At 42.0% G+C, this 21,659-nt stretch overlaps 1 protein-coding gene across 4 annotated transcripts in view; it reads left to right on the forward strand.

Annotated features, from left to right (window-relative positions):
* Positions 1 to 389: 389 nt before the first annotated feature.
* PRR5 (proline rich 5) overlaps positions 390 to 21,659 on the forward strand; it is a 114,342-nt gene continuing 93,072 nt past the window's right edge. For 2 of the 4 annotated variants that reach the window (XM_061582396.1, XM_061582395.1), the window contains exon 1: positions 390 to 1,140. The gene's annotated coding sequence lies outside the window, so the exon portion shown is untranslated. The remainder of the gene's footprint in view (positions 1,141 to 21,659) is intronic. The other 2 variants (XM_061582393.1, XM_061582394.1) reach the window with 2 other exon arrangements.

The following is a 21,659-nucleotide window of genomic DNA, read 5'->3' on the forward strand; positions in this document are numbered from 1 at the left end:
TTGTATTACACAGAAGACGCGGGAGCCAGAGAGGCAAGAAGCAGTTCCTTTCGCAAAGAAAAAGCACTCTGCCGACACTCTTCATGTCAAACTTTTCTCCCCACTGGAGGACTTCGGCACATGCTCAGACGCTAAGCAGTTCCAATGCACGTTCCAGAGCCTTAAGCCCAAGAGCTTGAAAACACCCAGGAAGGAAAGAGAGAAGTTTTGAGAAGCTGCCCATCTCCAACCACTCCAGAACTCTGGGCTTTTCCCTTTTGCTTTCGCTTTCCACACCTCCTGCCTCAGTCCCTTCGGCTTTGTACGAAGGAGAGGCAGTGGCTTCCCACCTCCCCCTACTCGTCGCCCCCGCCCCCCTACGTCTGGCTGATCTCCCACCGCGGACGACAGCCACCGCCCCCTTCCTCTCTCTCTTTACCAGCCGGCATAGCGCATCTCCACTGGTGGAGATCGCTCTGCGCCGTCGCTTTGCTCTCAGCAGCCAAGCCAGGCAGCCGGACGGAACCCCCAAAGAGGGCAGGCAATCAGCGAACCCCGCAAGGCGAGGCAGCTCTGGGGAGGCTAAAATGGCAGCGAAAGGCAGCAGCGGCAGACACCGCCTCGGCGCAAGACCCAACTTGCGCAGCGTCTGATCGGATAGCCGCCAAGGCTCCCCACCTTCCACCTCCGCCCGCGTGCCCTTAAGCGAGGCTCCCTCCCAGTGCTTCTCGCCATCGTCCAAAAGGCACTGTGAGTGAAGCGAGCAGTTTATACATTGCGTGGCTGCGCTTGGATGTCTGTCTGCTTGTCTCGCCTCTGCGATCGTTTCATTTCCCCCGGGCCATTTGTCATTTTGGGCGGTGGGGCATTCCTGCGAGAGCCTGACAGCTTCTTCTCCGCGAGAGAGCTGCTCTCTTCCAGGAGGGGGATCTCCTTGGCTGATTTTCGTCGTTGGTTCTAGGCGTTGTTTCCCCCCCACTGAACCGCGGGTGGCGGCGGCGTTGGCGGCGTTAAACCCTAAACAAGACTGCTGTATTAGCAAAGATGGAATCGTCAGCCGCGCTTCCCTGGCAAGCTGGAGGCTTCGTGTGGTTTAAGGCAATCGGCTCTCGAATTTCTCGCCCCGCGTCCCGTGTCTAAAACTGCAGCAGTCTTACAAAGGTGAGGTGGCCACGCCTTTACGGGGGAGAATTTCTGTGGAGGAAGCCTAATTAAATGGGAGCAGCCTGGAACTGAATGTGGATTTGGGGTTGTGCTGGAGGCATACAATTCCTCCTCCAGGGAGTTCACAAGCAACTGCGTCTAGCTGTGCTCGGTTTTCTTCTGCTGACATGCACGTTAAAGGAGGGAAAAGAGCTTGGCTGGCTGGTGCGCTCAAGTCCTGCTTGCAGGCTTCCCGCAGGAGTCTGGCTGGCCGGCCTCCCCATAGCATCCCTAGTGGAGCAACTCATTTGTTCTATTTGTGTCCTACCTTGCTTCCCAGGAGCTCAGGGTGGCACACCTGAGGAACTGAAGCTGAGAGAGTGACTCGCCCAAGGGTAGCTCTAGCTAGTGAGTTCTGTGGCTTGATAGTGGGAGACAGTAACATAATTATTCTCTTTAATTACTGTAAGGATGTTTTATATCAACCTCAAGGGCAAGGTAGGCGTCCTTGATGTTTCTACACCACACCTAGGCCACTCTCTTGCCCTCACTGGGCAAGAATATGCACTAGCCCTCAGGCCAGGACAAAGAAAAACATTAATTTTATCATTATTGGGGGAGGGGGTGGAACAGCCTTGTGGGCCAAATTAGGACCAAACTGTATATTTTTATTAACTGCATTGTCTGTTCCTTTTGCTGAAGTTTTAAATATGCGTTGTTGGGCATGAGAAAGGTGAAGTGGCTTCAGCTTTTCCTCTTAGTGTCTTTGTGAGGCAGTAATTTTTGTGGACTTACGTAAAGCTAGCTTGTGTGCTACTTTTTCAGTACTTATCTAAGTACTTTTCAATTTCAATCAGTGCCGTTGTTTTCACCTAGGTGGCACCTCTCATTCATTGTGTGCAAGCAAAATGGGGTCAAACGCATAAAAGGTGCCTTTTACTATATTTAAAATACAGCTGAATGCAGGCAAGTATGACATTCATGTTTGGTGTGCGTGATAAGGGGATCTCAAGTAGTGGGATCTGAAACAACCTTTGCCTAAGGGGAAGCTGGGTTTGGACACTTGCTGAACAAGCTCAGAACAGCCCAGTTCAGGTGATGCTCTAGCTTCAGAATCCCCTGGGATCATAGGAAAGCACTACTATGCCCAACTAAGAGCTGGCTTTGTGACTCAGTGTTAGCGCTACTCAACCCAAAAACCTGCATACCAGAATCAAAAACTGGGAAGGATGGAGACAGCAAAATAACTACCATTTGTTCCAGCCTCAGTCATTAGACTGGCATATTTTGTGATGGTCTAAAAAGAAGCAGCCAACTTGCTTCTCACTTGCACCCGCTGTCCTGCCGATTGGCTTGAGGAAATCTTTGTTTGCCACAGATGGACTTATGAGTGACCTATTTGCTATGAGCTGGATGCAATTAAAGCCTAGATGAAAGTGGTTAGCCATGCAGAGAATGGCCATGTGAATAAGTCCTTTAGACTTTGCTTATATGGCTGCAATCCAACCAAAGTCAGTAACTCATTGATTTTAATGGAATGTTAACCACATTTAACTTTGGCTGAATTATATGGTACGTTTATGGGAATGGTGTGTTTATTATTTATTAAATTTCTAAGCTGCCCTTCCTTCCAAAGGAGCCCAGGGGGGCAAACAATAAAAGCCGCAAACAATACAACAACTAAATAGCTACTAACCATAGTGGCTGTGCTCTACCTCCACTGTTGGAGGCAGTATGCTTTGGAACACCAGTTGCTGGAAACCATAAGAGGGGAGCGCTCTTGTGCTCAGATCGTGCCAGTGGGCTTGTGGTTGGCCACTGTGAGAACAGGATGCTGGATTAGATGGGCCATTGGCCTGTTCCAGTAGGCTCTTTTTAAGTTATGTGCTCTGCCCCTGCTTGTTCTAGTCGCTCACCCCCCACCATACCCGAACCCCCCACCGGCTCCCCAGGCAACCCCACTCCCTTCACCACCTCTTACCCTCTCAGGCGCCCCCACTCCTCTCACCAACCCACTTGCCTCATCTGTTCCTCAGCTGCCACTGCCCCACGCCACTGCTGCCCTGCAGCTTCTCCGACAATCCCTGCCACCATGCAGTGCGGCTAGGCTGAACACTAGCCTCACACCCACTGCCCAGGCTGCCGCTGCCACCACCAGTCGCACACTGGCCTTCTGCCTGTGCACACCCACCCAAGCTGCCGCCACCACACCTAGACCACTCATGTGCCAAGGCTCCCACTGCCACCTTGCCTGCTTGCCGAGGTGGGTGATGCGAGTGGAGTTCAGGTGGGGAGGCAGAAGCGTTCATACTGCAGTTCACAGTACCACCTATCTGTGGCATGGCGGCCTGCACAGCATGACACTTACATTTTTATTATATTCATGACACTTACATTTTTATTTTATTTATATATATATAAATTGTATGTTAGCAACTGATGAAGGCGGAAGCCAAAACGTTTTGGTAGAACAATAAAAACCTCTGTTTTGTTAATGACAATTACACGCACGTGTGTGTGTGTGTGTATAAAAAACAATAAAGGTAAAGGTGTCCCCGCACTTGTAGTGTGAATCGTTTCCGACTCTTAGGGTGACGTCTTGCGACGTTTACAAGGCAGACCGTATATATGGGGTGGGATTGCCAGTTCCTTCCCCGGCCTTTCTTTACCCCCCAGCATATGCCGGGTACTCATTTTACCGACCACGGATGGATGGAAGGCTGAGTGGACCTCGACCCCTTTTACCGGAGATTCGACTTCCTCCTTCTGTTGGAATCGAACTCCGGCCGTGAGCAGAGCTTCGGCTGCGATACCGCCGCTTACCACTCTGCGCCACGGAAAATTTTAAGAACAGTCAAATATTCTCACGGCTGATAATTTCAAGGTTGTCAAGAATCTTTCAGCAGTCAAAGGCCTGGGTAAACATGAAATACAAAAAAGAACAATAAAGACCCACAGTATACAAAAGATTTTGTATTGAACTCAATAATAATAATATAAAGACACAAAATGATAATATAAAGATACAAATTTTTATGAAGTCCAAAAGAAACAGGAACGGGAACACAAGAGCCTGCGGGATCAGACCAATGGCCCATCTTGACGCATGTTTTTACCCTCCTCCTCAATGTTGTTAATGAGGAAGCTGAACACACCTTACTAGGGAGAGCATTCCACAAATGGGAAACTGCTACCAAAAAGGCCCCGTCATGGGTCATCTCCAGCTATGTAGCACCCAGCAGCAGCAGCACCAACAGGTCATCCCCTGCCAATTGTAGGGCCTGAGATGGCTTCTCTTGTGGAAGGCACTCTTTTAGTTACAAGCTGTACTAGTACTAACTCCTTGACTTGAGCCTAGTAGCTCACTGAAGTGTTTTCAGGTCTGGTGACACTTGGTCCCTTGCGACACTTTGGGCCTTGTTAGCAACTGGTTATGTTGAAAATCCCTTCTCTAGATGGCCACATTTTTACCATTCACCTTTTTGAATTTATCCCCAAATTAACGTGAAATATACCTATGAGTTTACACCACATGAATCTGATAAGATTCTAGTCAGGGGTTCACCAAGCCAGCGCCCACAAAGGCCTTTATTGGTGCCGCCTGAAAGGGACCCCAGACTGAGCTTTCCATTAAAAAAAAAAAAAAAAAAGTCTGTAGTCCTCATAGAAAGAAAATTATGAAGCAAAATGTGCAGGTACCCTTCTAAACGTTTTCTGTGAAATGAACCAGCCTGGCGGCGGTGGCTGCTACTACTGCCTCTCAGTGATTTTAGCCATTGAATGAAGTCGGAGCAGTGGTTGATTTGTTTGGACATCAGGCAGTAGGAATCCTTAGGGCCCTAAAGAGCTTCCATTTCCATCTCTCCTTTAGTGCACTTTTTCTACTTCTGTCTTATTTTTTAGTAGTCCTTGGAATCTCTATAATCTCCCTTCCTTTTCACCTAGCAGCGAGAGTGCATGTTTCCTGTGGTGAGTTTGTCTAACATCAGGTACTTCCTATATGTGTTTTTCTGCAAGTACTACTACACAATCAGTGTGGGCGGATGTTAAAGAATTCCATCCCCAAATAGCAAATGCAAAATGTAAAAACTTTGCAAAGAGGCTTACGCTTGTCTCCTGCTGTGCAGGAACTGATGTCGAGGCATTCATTAAGAATTAACTGTGTAGTTAATTTACAGTACAATGATATACTTACCTACTTCAGAAGTAAGTCTCCTTGAATTTAATGGGGCTTACTTCCAGGTAAGTGGATACAGGATGACAGCCTAGGCTTTGGTTTACAGTTGGCATTTGGGAAAACAAGATTCTTGTGCCTTTAACTGCTGTATCTCTACAGTGAGGACCAGCAGGACATAGTTGACTTCCCATGGTAAACATGAAGGTGTCCCGGGGGCTGGGGAAGCAGCAGCAATGACTGTATTGTCTCTAATTTTGTGTTATGCCACACCCACCATGATAGCCATTTTGTGACTGTTGCCCTCAGCACTCACTCAAAATGTGCCCCTGGTCCAAAAATGTTGGCAATGCTTGCATGGACTCTCAAGCCCACAAGTCCCTCTGTTCATTTCAGTAAAGCAGGCAATTCCACTTGTATATCCATAGAGTTGGCTCTTTAGGTGAAGTGAATGAGGCAGCCTTCATCCCAGGAACTCTGCACGGTGTGTGCAAGGCTCTGGATTGTGTGATTGTATGCGCTTCACTCGAGAAATACTATTTGGGTATGTAATGTTGCAGTAAAGCACTCACTGGATCTAAGGAGTGATCTGCATATTTTCTCCTTGTGTTCACCTTCATCTTTATCATCCCCATTATTGAGTATTTATTGGCACCTCCAGTGTGTGTTAGATGCTGTACAAAAAGTTTGAAAAATCTTTGCACACAAGATACCAATCTAAAGAAGATATGATGACAAAGATATGAGACACGAGAGGGAGATTGGAGTGAAAGGGAAAACTTTACATTAACTGAGTGTAAAAAGAAAAAAAGAGTTAATTAAATGAGTTTATTATTATTATTATTATTATTATTTATTAGATCTATATATTTCAGTAGTGGAGCAACATGGTGATAATCTGCCTCAGTGAGCAGTCTTGCCACGCATTTTGCACCAGCTGCAGTTTCCAGACCAACCTCAAGGGTAGCCCCACATAGAGTGCATTACAGTAATCCAGCCTGGAGGTTACTTGTGCATGGACAACAGTAGTCAAGCTGTCCCGGTCCAGAAATGGCTGCAGCTGTCTTACCAGCCAAAGCTGGTAAAAGGCACTCCTAGCCACGGAGGTCACCTGGGCATCTAGTGACAAAGATGGATCCAGGAGCACCCCCAGATTACAGACCTGCTCTTTCAGAGGGAGTATGACCCCATCCAAAGCAGGCAACTGACCAATTATCCGAACTCAGGAACCACCAACCCGTCTTGCTAGAATTCAGAGTCAGTTTATTGGCCGTCATCCAGCCCTCACCGAGTCCAGGGAGCGGTCTAGGGCTTGCATGGCCTCTCCTGATTCAGATGTTATGGAGATGTTTTATGCTTTTATTGTTGCTGTATTATGGTTTACTGACAGTTATTATTTTGTGATTGTATTTTTAGTTTATATAACCTGCTTTGGGACCTGTGAATGAATACCTAAAGGATTATCTCTTTCAACCCTTATATTTCAAACTGATCTCTGCACTGTGCAGAGTCCAGGCAGTGGTCCAGGGCTTGCACAGAAGAGCAAATAGGAGTTGGAAATAATAATAGAACATCAAGATGGAAATGCAAGAGAGAAAAGTGGGGTTTTTAATAAGTTCTTAAAAGTAAGATTGAAAAAGAGGCCAGCCACATATTCAGAGGGGAGAGTTTCACATGTAAGAAGGGGCCACAAGAGAGAAGGCACAGAGGCAAGAAATAGCACAAGAAAGGGGAGCTTTGATAGGATTAGTGTTTGATGAACAGAGGGGCCAAAGGAAAGAACAACAAAGATAGGCAACCGCCAATACCACGAAGAGACTTAAAGGTTAAGTGAAGAAGTTTACGCTTCATACAAAATAACAAGGAAGCCAGTGAAGGGAACTACAGAGAGGTGTAACATGAGAGGGGTTCCGATGAATGCCCTCACATGCTAGCAGCACATGTGAGAGCGCTTTCAGGCCAAGTGAGCTAGCCCTGCTGCAGCTGCCGTATCTACTGAGCATGTCCCTGCATGTGCCAGGTATGTAAAGTGGCCTTACAGTTGTACACGCAGGGCTTCTCTACCATGAAGGAGCGTCCAGGGGTGTACATCTGTATACACATGTATAGTCATTTCATGTGACTGGTTAGTATGGAGGGGCAGGGTTAACCTACACAGCCCCACAACTTCTTCACGTGTACTCTTAATCCGTGGGGGGGGCATCTGAATCCCCATGTGATTAAAGCATAAAGAAAGAAAAATTAAAGAAACAGGAGTGTTTAACAGAGAAAATAGTTTTAAGATGACAGACAAGAAGAACCATGAATGATGTGTTAAAATAATTGAGAAAAAGCAAAGGTCTGAATAAAGTTTAAGGCAGCATACATACCATACATCTAAAGCACATGGCTTCCTCCCAAAAGTCCTGAAAACTGTAGTTTACCCCTCACCGAGCTACAATTCCCAGCACCCTTAACAAAGTATAGTTGCCAGGATTCTTGGGGGGAAGTCATATGCTTTAACTATATAATGTGTATTCAGTAACCAATAAATAACAAATTTTATAAGTCTTATCGTGAGAACTGGCAATGTCAGCAAAAGCAGGAATGTGAACTGAAAAAGAAGGATAATCTAGTAGAGCATCCAAACTCTTCACTGTGCAGGTTTGTGTATGCCTGTGACCACATGTAGGTAATCTTGTGGAAACTTGACACTATTATGTACTTTTCTACTCATGGCAGAATTGCCTTAATTCTGTGATTCCAGTAAGCACTTTTTGAATTTCAGTCGACATGTGGCTATCCTGATGGACATGCATGAGCAGGTGGACAACTTAAAGGAGCACATTCAGGAGAGGTTCCACTAGTGGATAAACTGGGCTTCAGTTCCAGTTTTATCCAGTGGGACAAGTGTGCAGAATTGCAGTCTGATCTACAATGCTAAGCAGATTTACTTGGAACTGAATCCCATTGCTTTCAATGAAACACAAAGAATGGGTCAGTTCATACTTCAGTCTGACATGGGATATAAATATGTACAAGCTATCTATGCAATCCCCTTTTTTTTGTAGCAGACAAATGCATATAATCACTGATACATAGGTCATATGTGATGTTCTCCATGGGATGAGAGGCTCATTCCTGTGCTCCATTGTTAATGGAACCCACATTCTAAGTTGTGTGGATAATCCTCCTGCATTATAAAAAAAATGCTTTATAGCATGTTCAAAATGGTTCGCCTAGTATCATCTGAGCAGTCCTGTCAACAACTTTATAAAGTATGTCAGTACTATCCCCATATTGCAGATCAAGGCCTAATGCAAGAGAGAGTACTGGTTTATGTTCATAATTAATTTTATGTAACAGTACATATGTGTAGCCTGATCCTAACCTTCCTTGTTTGTTTATAAAAAATACTTGTATACCACAATTTCATTAAAAAAATCAAAGTGATTTACAACAGTTTTATTTATACACAAACACAATAAAACCATGTAAAAATTTAAAATCACAGATCGTCAGGTAAATATTACAGATGTTTTATTAATTGTCTGCATAAGCTTGGCAGTTTACATGGAAGTTATGTCCCACAGAATACAGTAGGGCGTACTCCCAAGTAGAGATGAAAAGATCTGTCAATTTTGATTCTCTCAGTTTCTCATTTTTCCTCTTAAATTCAGTTCTCTTCATTTCTGAAGCAATTTTTTTTTTAAATCCTCATGAAAATTCTCCAGCATTTTACTTTGAATTTCTCCATAATAAATGCATTTTGAAGGTGGTTTTTTTTACTATACACAGTTTTGCAAGCAATTTGTCCCAATATAATGCATTTTTGTATGTTATTTTCATATATTCATTTTTATGCAAACTTTCCTATATCATGTTCATTTTTGTAAATGTTGATTGGTTGGCAAACTGCATAGCAAAATTCAGATAACTTTGAATTTCGAAGGATGACTGTATTTCAGTTCTCATATTATTTTGAAAAGTGCAAATTTGATAGATTCAGCTTGAAATGGGAACTGAATTGAATTTCTAGACCATCACTACTCCCAAGTAAGTGTGTCTAGGGGCTACAGTCTTAGAAATGCAAAATATTCTGCCCTGCACCACTGAATATAGATAACTGTACATGCGTTGTTACAAGTAGTGCATTCTGTTGATCTGTGTGCCATTGCATGAATTCCTAGTTCTGTAGGAGAGCAGAAGAGATCTATGGATCCCCTCCCAAGTAGCCAGGAGGTGGATGGGCATATTTGTGTGAGCAGAGCATTCTTATAAATCTTTCAGATATTTACATCCTCAAGTGGGCAATACAGGCTTAGAAATTATTAGCACAATTTGAAGCGGTATGTATTTGAAAATCTGATTATAATCCTGTCTGGAAACTTAAACCCACAATTAATACTTGGCTCTTTTTACTTACATCCTGACAGCATGGTTTTCTATTCTTCTTTTCACTTAGCAACATTGCAGAAGTCAAATATTCCTATGAAAGAAGTCTAAATTACCTCTAATGACTTAATGTGGAAAATTTACAGGATTAACAAACTGTGATTTGAATGAATAGGAAAATATTGTTAAAACGTTGACTAAACCCTTAAGATATGTTCAGCATTGAAACTGAAAGACAAATATATGGGAAAGTCTCTATTTTAGGTTTGTAAAGGCTTCAAGCAGAGCTGTGTGTACTCCACGCTAAAAGCCTAAAATTCTGTGCCCACAGAATCCAAATTCTGCATCAAGAAAAGCTAAATTCTGTGACCTGTATAAAGCATGCCAATAGAAGTTGTTTTCCTAATTTTTCTAATCACAGGGAAGTAATAATACAAGGCATTATAAACTACTAAAAGCCCTATTCACATTTGTGGCTTCTGAGATTTCACTAGGTTGGCACTGGCCACACATTTTGAAGGACTGGTGCATTGTTATGACCATGTTAAAATGTCATGCAATAGGTCATTGCAATCTACACCTAAATAAGAAAGCTCAACATATTCATATGAGAGAAATCTAATTCTAATAGTACAGTGACTTAAAAAATGTGTACTTGGGGATTAAAGCATGATACATACAAAGGGTATCCAACGAAGCTTAAATTAGGGAAGAATGAGTATAAAGTATGCTAACCATGCTGTAATTTATCTGCAGTTACTAATTAAGATAACTGCAGCCTTTTTACTTAACTGGAAATGTGTAGCATCACTGTAACAGAAATAATTGTAACAGAATTCTGTAACAGAAATTGACTGCCTTCAAGTCGATTCCGACTTATGGCGACCCTATGAATAGGGTTTTCATGGTAAGCAGTATTCAGAGGGGGTTTACCATTGCCTCCCTCTGAGGCTAGTCCTCCCCAGCTGGCTAGGGCCAGCTCAGCTTGCCACAGCTGCACAAGCCAGCCCCTTCCTTGTCTGCAACTGCCAGCTGGGGAGCAACTGGGCTCCTTGGGACTATGCAGCTTGCCCATGGCTGCACAGGTGGCAGGGCACGTAACCCCTGAGCCACTCCCTGTGTAGGTGATCTTTAGCTGGCCCTTGAACCCAGGAGACACGAGTGGGGATTTGAACTCACAGACTCTGGACTCCCAGCCAGGCTCTCCTCCCTACTGTGCTATACCAGCTGTTAACAGAAATAATAGGGTGTTTAAAACAGAATTCTCTGTCATAAGTTATAAGCCATAGAATTGGCTTTAAAAATGGGTTTTGCATTTCTGACACTGTATAGAACCCCAAACAGTTTAACATTGACCATTTCAGCACAGTGCTTTGTCTCAACCCCAACTAGATGCAGTGAAATTCAGGCCCCCAAAACAGGGGGCAGTTTCTCGGATTTTTTTGGGAAGGGGAATTTGCTTCCAGATTCAGGGGGACTCACTGTGAGCAAAGTTACTATCTTTTTCTTGTTAGAACCTAAAGTGTCACAGTATTTATAGCTACCCCCAACTAATTATAAAATCGCCAACATTTTGATATTATTTAGAATGCCTCCCTATCTTTAATGTCGTACCTTTATCACAAAATGAACAATTCTGACTTTTACAGTGGCTTGTGCACTTGTCTCTCTGCATTTGAACTCTAACGTTAATCACAGTTAATGGTATCATGGGTTCCCTATTAGCCAATTAGTATTAAGCTTTAGCCACAATTAAGGTAGATGGGGGTGAATGCCCTCTGGAGAGGGAGGAGCAGGTCACACAATACTTCAGTCTGCTCCTGATCTATTAGCTGTGGTTAAGAGATTCCTGGCTTACCTGTGTGCCAACCTTATGAAGTATTATATTAGAAAATAGCAGGAAGTTTGCAGTGAGCATTATTAAGCTAATGCTTGGGCAAAAGTCCAAAGGGCCATATTACTATTACCAACAAAACAATCATGTTCATCAAGGAAACTGGGGGCATTTCCCCTCTGCCTTGACTGTTGCTGCTTAAAGTTCAGGACAGAAATAAGCTAACATATTTTCCTTACATAAATCAGTAAAGAGAGAGAGAGAAGAAGGTATCAAATGCAGAAAAGAAATGGTGGAAGCTTCCAGATACACAGAAATACTGTACATTTATTGGGCTCAAACCATTTCAAATGTAAATCCTTCCTCAGGAGCACTCTTAGGCAAAAAAAAATTAGTCTCCAACTTTGTCGCAAGCTAATAAATAGGTTAATGTGTTGGGTTCAATAAACATCATTCTTTGTATCTGGAGTCTTCCTCCCTTTCTTTCCTGAATTAAATCAGTGCCCAAATTCCTGCTGACTTAGGAAGTGAAGCTCAGACAGTCTTTCGTTTTGTCTTGTTTTCTGTTTAGGGCAACTGCTGAAAAACACGTACTACCAGAATATACTTTTGGTTTAAAATGGGCTGATTATTATTTTAGTTACTTCTTCAACACTTCAACACAGCAGACTGCAGTATGATTATGATTACATTAAAAACACCTAAAACCTTGAAGCCAATTATAGAGAAGTGCAAATGGACCAGACATAATTCTTTCTTTAGTAAACCGTTTTATCTTAAAATGAGATATTAACTGAAAAAATACAAAAGAGAAAAAGAAACGAGAGTAAAATAGATAAATACATAAATAAAGAAAAATAAAACTACAGTAACAAACACAAGTGTAGTGGGGTCATAAATAATTTTGAAAATACTTGCCACATAAAGTCAGGTTTGTCTTACAGGTTCACAAATTTTTAAACGTCATAAAGTAGTTTTAACAAGCAGAAAGAAAAAAAGAGTATAGTTTTTTAGGCCAAACATATGGCATTTTACTTCACACATCTTATTATCCTACTATTCAAAACTGAAAAGTACATAAATGACTAAGGCTGCAATCCAGTACGTCTACTCAGAATTAAGCACCATTGGGTTCAATGGGGCTTACTCCCAGAAAAGTGTGTATTGGATTGCAGCCTAAGTAAGTAATACTCTTTTCTCACCTTCCCATTATTTTCTCTCCTGATTTTCTCTCCTATGTTAACAGTGATCACACATTCTGGACTGTGAGTCACCCCATTGCTTAGGGCTTGCTGGCACTACCTTCCCCAATGCAGTGCCCATTGGAGATCAAGCTTGGGAACCATGAGGTCATTACTCCTTCTGGGAATTAAACTAAGGTTTTTAAACAATATTTTTACCGGGAGCCCAGGCTTGCTTCAAAATGAAAAAACAATTGTGACTCTAGCCACATGCCAATTTTGTTTCCCTGTGCCTCTGGGTAGGTGCTGCAGAATAAGTTGTTTGGAAATCACAGATACCCTTAGACAGACATTGTGTATGACATGATTTCTCATGTAGGTGTTACGTATCCAGGAATTAATTGGAGAAACTCAGAGAGTGCTTTAGTGTCACTTGTGAAAACCTGGACAAATCAGGAAATTCATCTGCATTTTGTTTTAAGGACAGATGCAATTCTATTTAAGCTGTCTTTTGAGAGCAAAAGAGCCTGCTGAAGGCCAGTGCAGATTCCAATTGTAAATAAGGGCTGGCTTGTTTTAAAATCATTTTGTCCTTGTTCAGTTGGTTTTTGCTTTGTAGGTGGATGTGTTTGTGGGAGTAGAGGTTTGAAAGACAGAATTGTGGTTATAATTATCTTTCACTGCTCCTTCTAAACCACCAATTCAAATTAATTTGCATTTCCATTTTCAGGCAAGCCAAATGTCTAGGACCAGTACTGAATGCTAAATGCACCCTGACATCTAAATGAAAGAATGTCTTACATAGGGATCCAGGGCCTTCCCCTGCTAGAATCGCTAGGCTGATTCTTCTCCTCCCCTCCTACTAGTCTTTGCTTGGCATAAATATACCTATGATTAAAGGGCGAGGGTAATTTTTTTTTGAATGACTTCTGCTACTGACAGTTTTTTTATTATAACCCCCTATTATTATTATTATTATTATTTAGAATTTTAAAAGTCTCTGCAGTGGCAGCTCACAATGAAATACCTAATGATGACATTCCTTCTGGGAGGAAAGGTGGGGCATAAATTAAACAAACAAACAATACTTCAACTTAATAATAAAATGGCAATAAAAGAAACAGCAAATTAAGACAAGTAGTAGCCTTTAAACTCACAATTCCTGTTCCATAAAAGCTTGGACACATTAAAAAGCCTGGTGCCTAAAGCTCAGTGGAAATGGTGGTGACTACGTAGAGTATTCTAAATCTGATGTATCCTCATTCAAAAAGCCCTGTTTCCAGTTGCCACCCATCTAACCTTCAGAGACAGGCATCTGGAGCAGAGCCTCCAGTGATGATCTTAGGTAAGGCAGGTTCATATGGTGGAAAACTAGTCCTTTTGCTATTAACGCTTTTGCCACTTGTGATCAGCTTTTCCGTCTGTCTAGGCTGATAAAACTAAGGACTGGAGACAAAGAAATGGAACCCAGAGAGGAGATGTCCAAAGGAAGAGGTGGGGATGTGCAGGAAGGGGCAGGATCACTTCTCAGTGACTCCAGCAGAGTTCAGTGGGACAAAGTAAATAAGCTGCAAACTGAGTCTCAGTTGAAAGGAAGAAATTCTGACATGGACCTCGGTCACCACTGCACCCGGTGATACCAAAAAGTAAGGGATAGGTTTAACTTTTACCTGTTGGTTCCATGAGTGCACCCCTCTACTTTCAACCAAGGATATCATCTGGGGGAAAAGAATGTCCTGCATTTGGGCACTGTATTATAGTGTGGATAAAATCTGGCCATCTTTTGGGGTTATCCATCTCCAGCAGTTTTTATATGATGCAGGTGCTTGAATTGCCAAAAAGGGTTTGTAGGAATTCTTGTGTAAGGAAAACTGTGTGGAAGAACTTCCCTTTTGGTCTCTCTGCATGATCTGAAGGCTATAGCAAATTAATGACTTTCTTCTGAGATAATCTCTGGCACTAAGTAATTGGGTAACTTTTCACAAAATCACATAAAGTCTCTTTAACGAACAACATGTAAAACCAGCACCACGTTTTCAAGAGGCTTTTGTGTATTAAGGGGCTGGAGATAGACTATAGTAGTTATTTCACAGAGTAGCAATCTGTACCGCTGTTGTACATTAATTTTTTCAGGCTCAAAACTGTCTTTGGTAAAATGAGTTTGGAGCACTACAGAAAACTGCAAAACTTGTTTTGACCAGAGAGAAGATCCCGACTCTGGTGTTCTAATCCCACACAACAGGAGAGAGAGAGTAGGGATGAGTGTGCTAGGGACACAGGTTGCTTTCCACAATATTGAATTTGTGAACCTGGGGGCCCTTTTCTTTTTGCGTAGGTTCCCCACAACATTTAGGGCCCTGATTTTTCAGGGTTCTAAATCACACAGAGAGCCTACATGAGTAGAGCAGGCTCCCTACTGCAGAAGTTGTGCCCCCAACACATGGAGGGCTGTGGTAGTGGTGAAAGTGATGCGAGACAGACAGGGCCGGCTCCAGGCATGCGGGGGCCCTTGGGCATCAGCTTGCCCTGGCCCCCCGGTGGGTGGGTGGATGGGTGTGCGTACATGTGCACGGAGGGCCCCGCAGGGGCTCCTGTAGCTCCGGGGCCCTTGGGCCAGTGCCCAACCTAGCCGCCCTTTAGAACCGGCCCTAGAGAGAGGGGATGGGTTGGAGAGTATGTCTCAGGTCTCCCATCTCATGGTGATCACGTGAAGAATACATGCATAGGGCTTGCATTAGGCAGGGGGAAATAATGTACACATTCTGAGTAACAATGGCTCTATCACAGCCTTTCCCAACCAGTGTGCCTCCAGATGTTGTTGGACCACAACTCCCATCTTTCCTGACCATTGGCAATGCTGGCTGAGGCTGATGGGAGTTGTGGTCCAACAACATCTGGAGGCACTGATTGGGAAAGGCTGTTCTATCATATCATTGCAATTCTGAAAGCATTGTATTTCTCCAGCTTACATCTCCAAACCTGTGCACATTTACTTTGAAGTAAGCCCTGTTAAACCCAATAAGAATTACGTATGCATGGTGTTGGGCTGATAGTCACAAAAATATTTTAAATATTAAGCTGTTCTCATTGTGTCAAATCAGCAGAGCTTGGAAAAGTTACTTTTTTGAACTACAGCTCCCATCAGCCCACTCCAGTGGCCATACTGGCTGGGGCTGATGGGAGTTGTAGTTCAAAAAAGTAACTTTTCCAAGCTCTAAATGACCTCAGCTCAGTAAATATGATATAAGCTCCTTGACTATCATCTCTCAGTTCAGATTTGCAAATATAGAGAAAATTCTCTGTCAAATGGAAGTAGTAATTCTCATTCCCGTGAACTGAAGAGATCAGCATTATTTATCTCCACAATAATGTTCTTGATTAAGTACCTAACCAAAAAAGTTTGCTTTCTCCACTGTTATTTTGTCTTTGCCCTGTGATACCATTCTGTCTCTATCATGTCTCCTACATTGCCTTTTCATGATGGGTAGATACCTGATGCACAGTGAATTCCTTAATTGCTGTGCTGTTCATTTTGGGTCTGTACACACTTAGCTGTGGAGGGATTGCAAACATCTTGAACAACTGGATGGGGTCTCATCACTTAGTTGACTGGTAAAGCTTGCACTGAAATAAATTGTCTTGGTGTTGAAAATGGAAATGGACTGCCTTCAAGTCGATTCCGACTTATGGTGACCCTACGAATAGGGTTTTCATGGTAAGCGGTATTCAGAGGAGGTTTACCATTGCCTCCCTCTGAGGCTAAGAAGCAGTGACTGGCCCAAGGTCACCCAGAGAGCTGCATGGCTGTGTGGGGATTCGAACCCTGGTCTCCCAGGTCGTAGTCCAACACCTGAACCACTACACCACACTGGCTCTCCTGTCTCTGTGTTACCATTATGCAAAATGGTTGCTAGAGTAATATGCAAATATTGTGATTTCAAGAAAATCTAAATAGGTGGTTCGCATTTGTGTAGAGATGTTAAATTTCTGGAAATTTTGAAGCCATGGGGAAAAACAGCATTTTTTTCCCTTTTTTTTTTCTGGAAGAAATTTTGGGAAAACTGAAAAATGCCCAATACTTATTTTTAGCACCCTTTACAGATTGAAAGTCATTTCGTTACTTTAGGAACTTAAATGTACTATATATAACTTGGTTTGTCCATAAAAATCATGTTTGCTTCATTAAAACTACAATTTATTAAGACAGAAACAACAAATTGAAATTACTCTTTTAAATTGTTAAAAATTGTGTTATAAATTGAGCTACAATCTGCTGAACTGCAAGGAACCTAGCATCTCTTTGGTTTGGGCAGTTTATGAGGAACTGGCAAAAAATAATAAAAGCAGAAGAAACCATCAACGTTACATGTACTTTCTTATATAGTTATTAAATTTATATCCTGCATTCCCTCCCAAAGCCCTCAAGCAAAGAAGGCACTGAAGCTTTCTTTTCTCTCTTGGGTCAGTGGCTGTAGAGTAGCCTATATTACTCATTGACTATGATAGTTTTCTTTATGCAGGGAGTTTAACATAAGGGAACGGTCAAAACCATTTCCTGCCCCCACCCACACCAGCTACCTTAAGTGGTAGAGCCTAATCTTATGTCAGGATTCTGCTTCCTCATTCTGCTGCATGTATACACCAGACCTGTGATACAGAAAGAAGTATAAGAACTTGCCATTTAAATTACAACAAAACTCTTTTAACATTCCTCTTTTCCTAACACACGAGATTTAAAATTCCTTCAGAAGTAAACAAGGTATGATGATACTTTCAGGACCACTGATTAAATTGTGCCCGCAACAATTAAAATTGGTCCTTACCAGTCAACTAAAGTTTGTTTTACTACTTGAGCAACTGAACAAATTAAACCTTAAATGGTTACTGAGTTACTAGGCTACCGAGTGAGGCACCTTATAATCAGCATGCAACATCCCTGTTGGAGGTTCTGCATTGGCTGCTAATTTGCTACCGGTCCCAAGTTCAAGGTTTTTCTTTTAGGATAGGGGCCTAAACCATTTACAAATGGCCGTCTCCCATCCTGCCCTGTTCAGTCATTGAGGTAACCAGAAGCAGCCCTCCTGGTGGTGTCAGGTAGCCTTGAGGTTTGTTTGACAACTATTTAGAAGAGGACATCCAGTTAGGAGACAGTGATGGCCACAGCGTGGAAGACTTTGAAAGAGGGTTAGACAAATTCATGGAGGATAAGGCTATCAGTGGCTACTACTCATGGTGGTTATCTTTGCCTCCACAGTCAGAGACAGTATGCTTCTGAATACAGTTGCTGGAAATCAACAAATCCTGCCAAAGTAATCTTATCTCATTTTTTGATTGGGTAACCTCCCTTGTAGACTGTGGGAATGCTGTGGACATAATATATCTTGACTTCAGCAAAGCTTTTGACAAAGTGCCCCATGATATTCTGATTAGCAAGCTAGCTAAATGTGGGCTGGATGGAACAACTATCAGGTGGATCCCAGTTGGCTCCAGAATCGTACTCAAAGAGTGCTTATCAATGGTTTCTTCTCAAACTGGGTGGAAGTAATGAGTGGGGTACCACAGGGCTCGGTCCTGGATCCAGTGCTTTTCAACATTTTTATTAACAACTTGGATGAGGAGGTACAGAGCATGCTTATCAAATTTGCAGATAATACAAAATTGGGGGCACAGCTAATACCGTGGAAGACAGAAACAAAATTCAAAGGGACCTTGATAGGCTGGAGCGTTGGGCTGAAAACAACAGAATGAAATTCAACAGGGATAAATGCAAAGTTCTACACTTAGGAAAAAGAAACCAAATGCATAGTTATAAGATGGGGGATACTTGGCTCAGCCATATGACATGTGAGAAGGATCTTGGAATTGTCGTTGATCGGACTTCCGGGAAGGGTGACTTAGCCTGTGCCTGCTTTTGAGACGGGCTCCTGCCTCAAAAGAAGCTTATTCAGATATATCAGTCAGTTTTTTCTTTTTTTTTGACTGATTAAACTTCTCCCGGGTAGGGAGAAACGAAGAGATTAACCTCAAAGCCTATTTTTGTTGGGACGACCAGATCTCATTAATTTATGGGACGAGGTCCAGCCGACGAAGGTGGGACGGATTTTTAACAGCAAGCTCTATCTGTTAAAGCGAACGTTCATCTTATCTTCTAAGAGAGAACGCATTAACAGGCAAGCACCCTTCTTTCTATATTTTTCTTTTACTTGACTTAAATTGTTGCTGTTTAAAAGAGATTTGCCAGATTGATCGGTTTTTGACATCTCACTGGGGAGCCGTAACTTCTCTCTGCTACGCACTAATTAATAGCTTATCTCTGTTTTTGTTGCAAAAAGCTGTCCTGGATTTGCATTCTAAAGATACACACAGAAGAGGGATTTCTATTCCAGATTTTTATTTTGAAAAATATTATACTGTTTTGAGACTACTCTCTTTTTGGTCTATTTTATTTTGACGAATCTGTTTCTTGACGATTGCCATTAATTGTTTCGATCCTGGGAATTGCATTTTGTTTACTTAACTATTGGAGAGATAAGGCTGTCTGCTCTGTTTATACTGTGATGTCACCAAGTTTGGAGTATTAACCCAATTGTTGCTGAAATAAGAAGTGGTCTTCCTATATTTTTCTTTTAAAATGGCAATTAAGAAAGTGGCTGAGAATCTGGAAATAACTATGTTTCAGAAAATAATGGATGAGATTGAGATAACGAAAATTGAATTGAGTAAAATGAAGCAGGAGATTAAAGATATAAGGGTCCCTGTGAGAGAGGTGACCCTGGAAGGGGTCCCTGTGAGAGAGGAGACCCCGGAGATTGGAACAGGGGTCCCTGTGAGAGAGGAGACCCTGGAGACTGGAATAGGGGTCCCTGTGAGAGAGGAGATCCCGGAGATTGGAACAAACGTGGAACAGGAACAAGATTTGGAGTCTATGGACTTTAGAAATAAAATCTATTGTTTGGAACTCAATGTTATCTCTGAAGAAATTAATGAAGATTCTAGAGATAAAGTTATCAATGGCATGGATTATCTTCTGGACTGGAATGATGTGATGGAGCCCAATATAGAGAAAATCTATGGAAGTAACTGCAGCCATGTGACAATGGAAAAACTTTTAAGAGATGACCCAGTGTATTTTGAAAAAAAGAACAGAGATATGATTTTACAGCAGTATTTCAGCAACCTATTCAGAATGGATGGCAAGAAAATATTTGGGATAGAGGTAATTCCCATCAGACTCTTACTATATGACTATGGCTTTGACAGCAAGATTATTATGGAATACTGATAATGGAAGATTGGATATTGAAATTACTGGACTTAACAAGACTACTGAAGATGGAAGATGGAAAATGGAACTAATAGAGATAATAGAACAATGGCTACTGAAATTACTGAACCTAACAGATTCTGATGTGATGGATTAATTGAAATGTTTATTTTGACTATGGTTATGACAATAAGATTATCATAATTAGTAATGAGATGGATTAATCGATATGCTTATCTGGAAAAAAAAAATTGATAGATATATTTCTTAAAGAATTGAAATCTCTCTTTGACTTTTTGTGGAAAGAATAAAGTAATGTTTATGAGATTTGATGATTAAGTAAGATAACTACTGGAGGAAAGTGATTTTATAATATGACTTAAGAGACAGGATTGCTATATATTATAGACTTATAACTGATTTGATCTTTGACAAATGGGAAGTCAATATTTTACTCTTTATTTTTTATTTTATTTTTTTTCTTTTTGTTTAACTATTTTTGATTTTGTTTTTTGTCTTTGAATGTTTTATGATTTTGTCTTGTATGTTTTATGAAAATTTGAATAAAAATTATTGGAAAAAAAAAAAAAAAAAAAAAAAGGAATTGTCGTTGATCACAAGCTGAATATGAGTCAACAGTGCGATGTGGCTGCAAAAAAGGCAGATGCTATATTAGGCTGCATTAACAAAAGTATAGTTTCCAAATCGCGTGAACTATTAGCTCCCCTCTATTCAGCACTGGTTAGGCCTCACCTTGAGTACTGCGTCCAGTTCTGGTCTCTGCACTTCAAGAAGGATGCAGACAAACTGGAACAGGTTCAGAGGAGGGCAACAAGGATGATCAGGGGACTAGAAACCAAACCCTATGAGGAGGGACTGAAAGAACTGGGCATGTTTAGCCTGGAGAAGAGAAGACTGAGGGGAGATATGATAGCACTCTTCAAGTACATGAAAGGTTGTCACACAGAGGAGGGCTGGGATCTCTTCTCGATCGTCCCAGAGTGCAGCACACGGAATAATGGGCTCAAGTTGCAGGAAGCCAGATTTTGACTGGACATCAGGAAAAACATCCTAACTGTTAGAGCCATATGACAATGGAACCAATTACCTAGAGAGGTAGTGGGCTCTCCGACACTGGAGGCATTCAAGAGGTAGCTGGACAGCCATGTGTTGGGAATGCTTTGATTTGGATTCCTGCATTGAGCAAGGGGTTGGACTTGATGGCCTTATAGGCCCCTTCCAACTCTACTATTCTATGATTCTATGACTCTTGCACTCAGATCGTGCTTGCAGGTTTCCCATGGGCATCTGGTTGGCCACTGTAAAATAGGATGCTGGACTGGATGGGCCACTGGCCTGCTCCAGCAGGGTTCTTCCTATGTTCTTAGATGGCACCCACTTTACAGATCACGCTCCCATCTGATACATCATGTGCACTGACTGTTGGTTGTTTTGGGCACATGTTAAAAACTCTTTCAGGCGAGCACTCAGGGTATAGCATTCGCATTTTGTAGGTCCTTCAGATTTGTGAATTATATCTTTGTTATCTTATACTTTGTCCTGTTTTTCATGTAATATACTCCGCTTGGAAACTTTTTGTACTAGCAGTTTATAAATTATTGTAAATAAACATGAAGCTTCCAGTCCTATTAAAAAGTGAAACTGAGAAGGAATTTATTTGAGGCTGTGCTCAGGTGACATTTCAGGCAT

The sequence above is a fragment of the Rhineura floridana genome, chromosome 8 (assembly GCF_030035675.1).
Source record: "Rhineura floridana isolate rRhiFlo1 chromosome 8, rRhiFlo1.hap2, whole genome shotgun sequence".
In the NCBI taxonomy this organism is placed as follows: domain Eukaryota; kingdom Metazoa; phylum Chordata; class Lepidosauria; order Squamata; family Rhineuridae; genus Rhineura; species Rhineura floridana.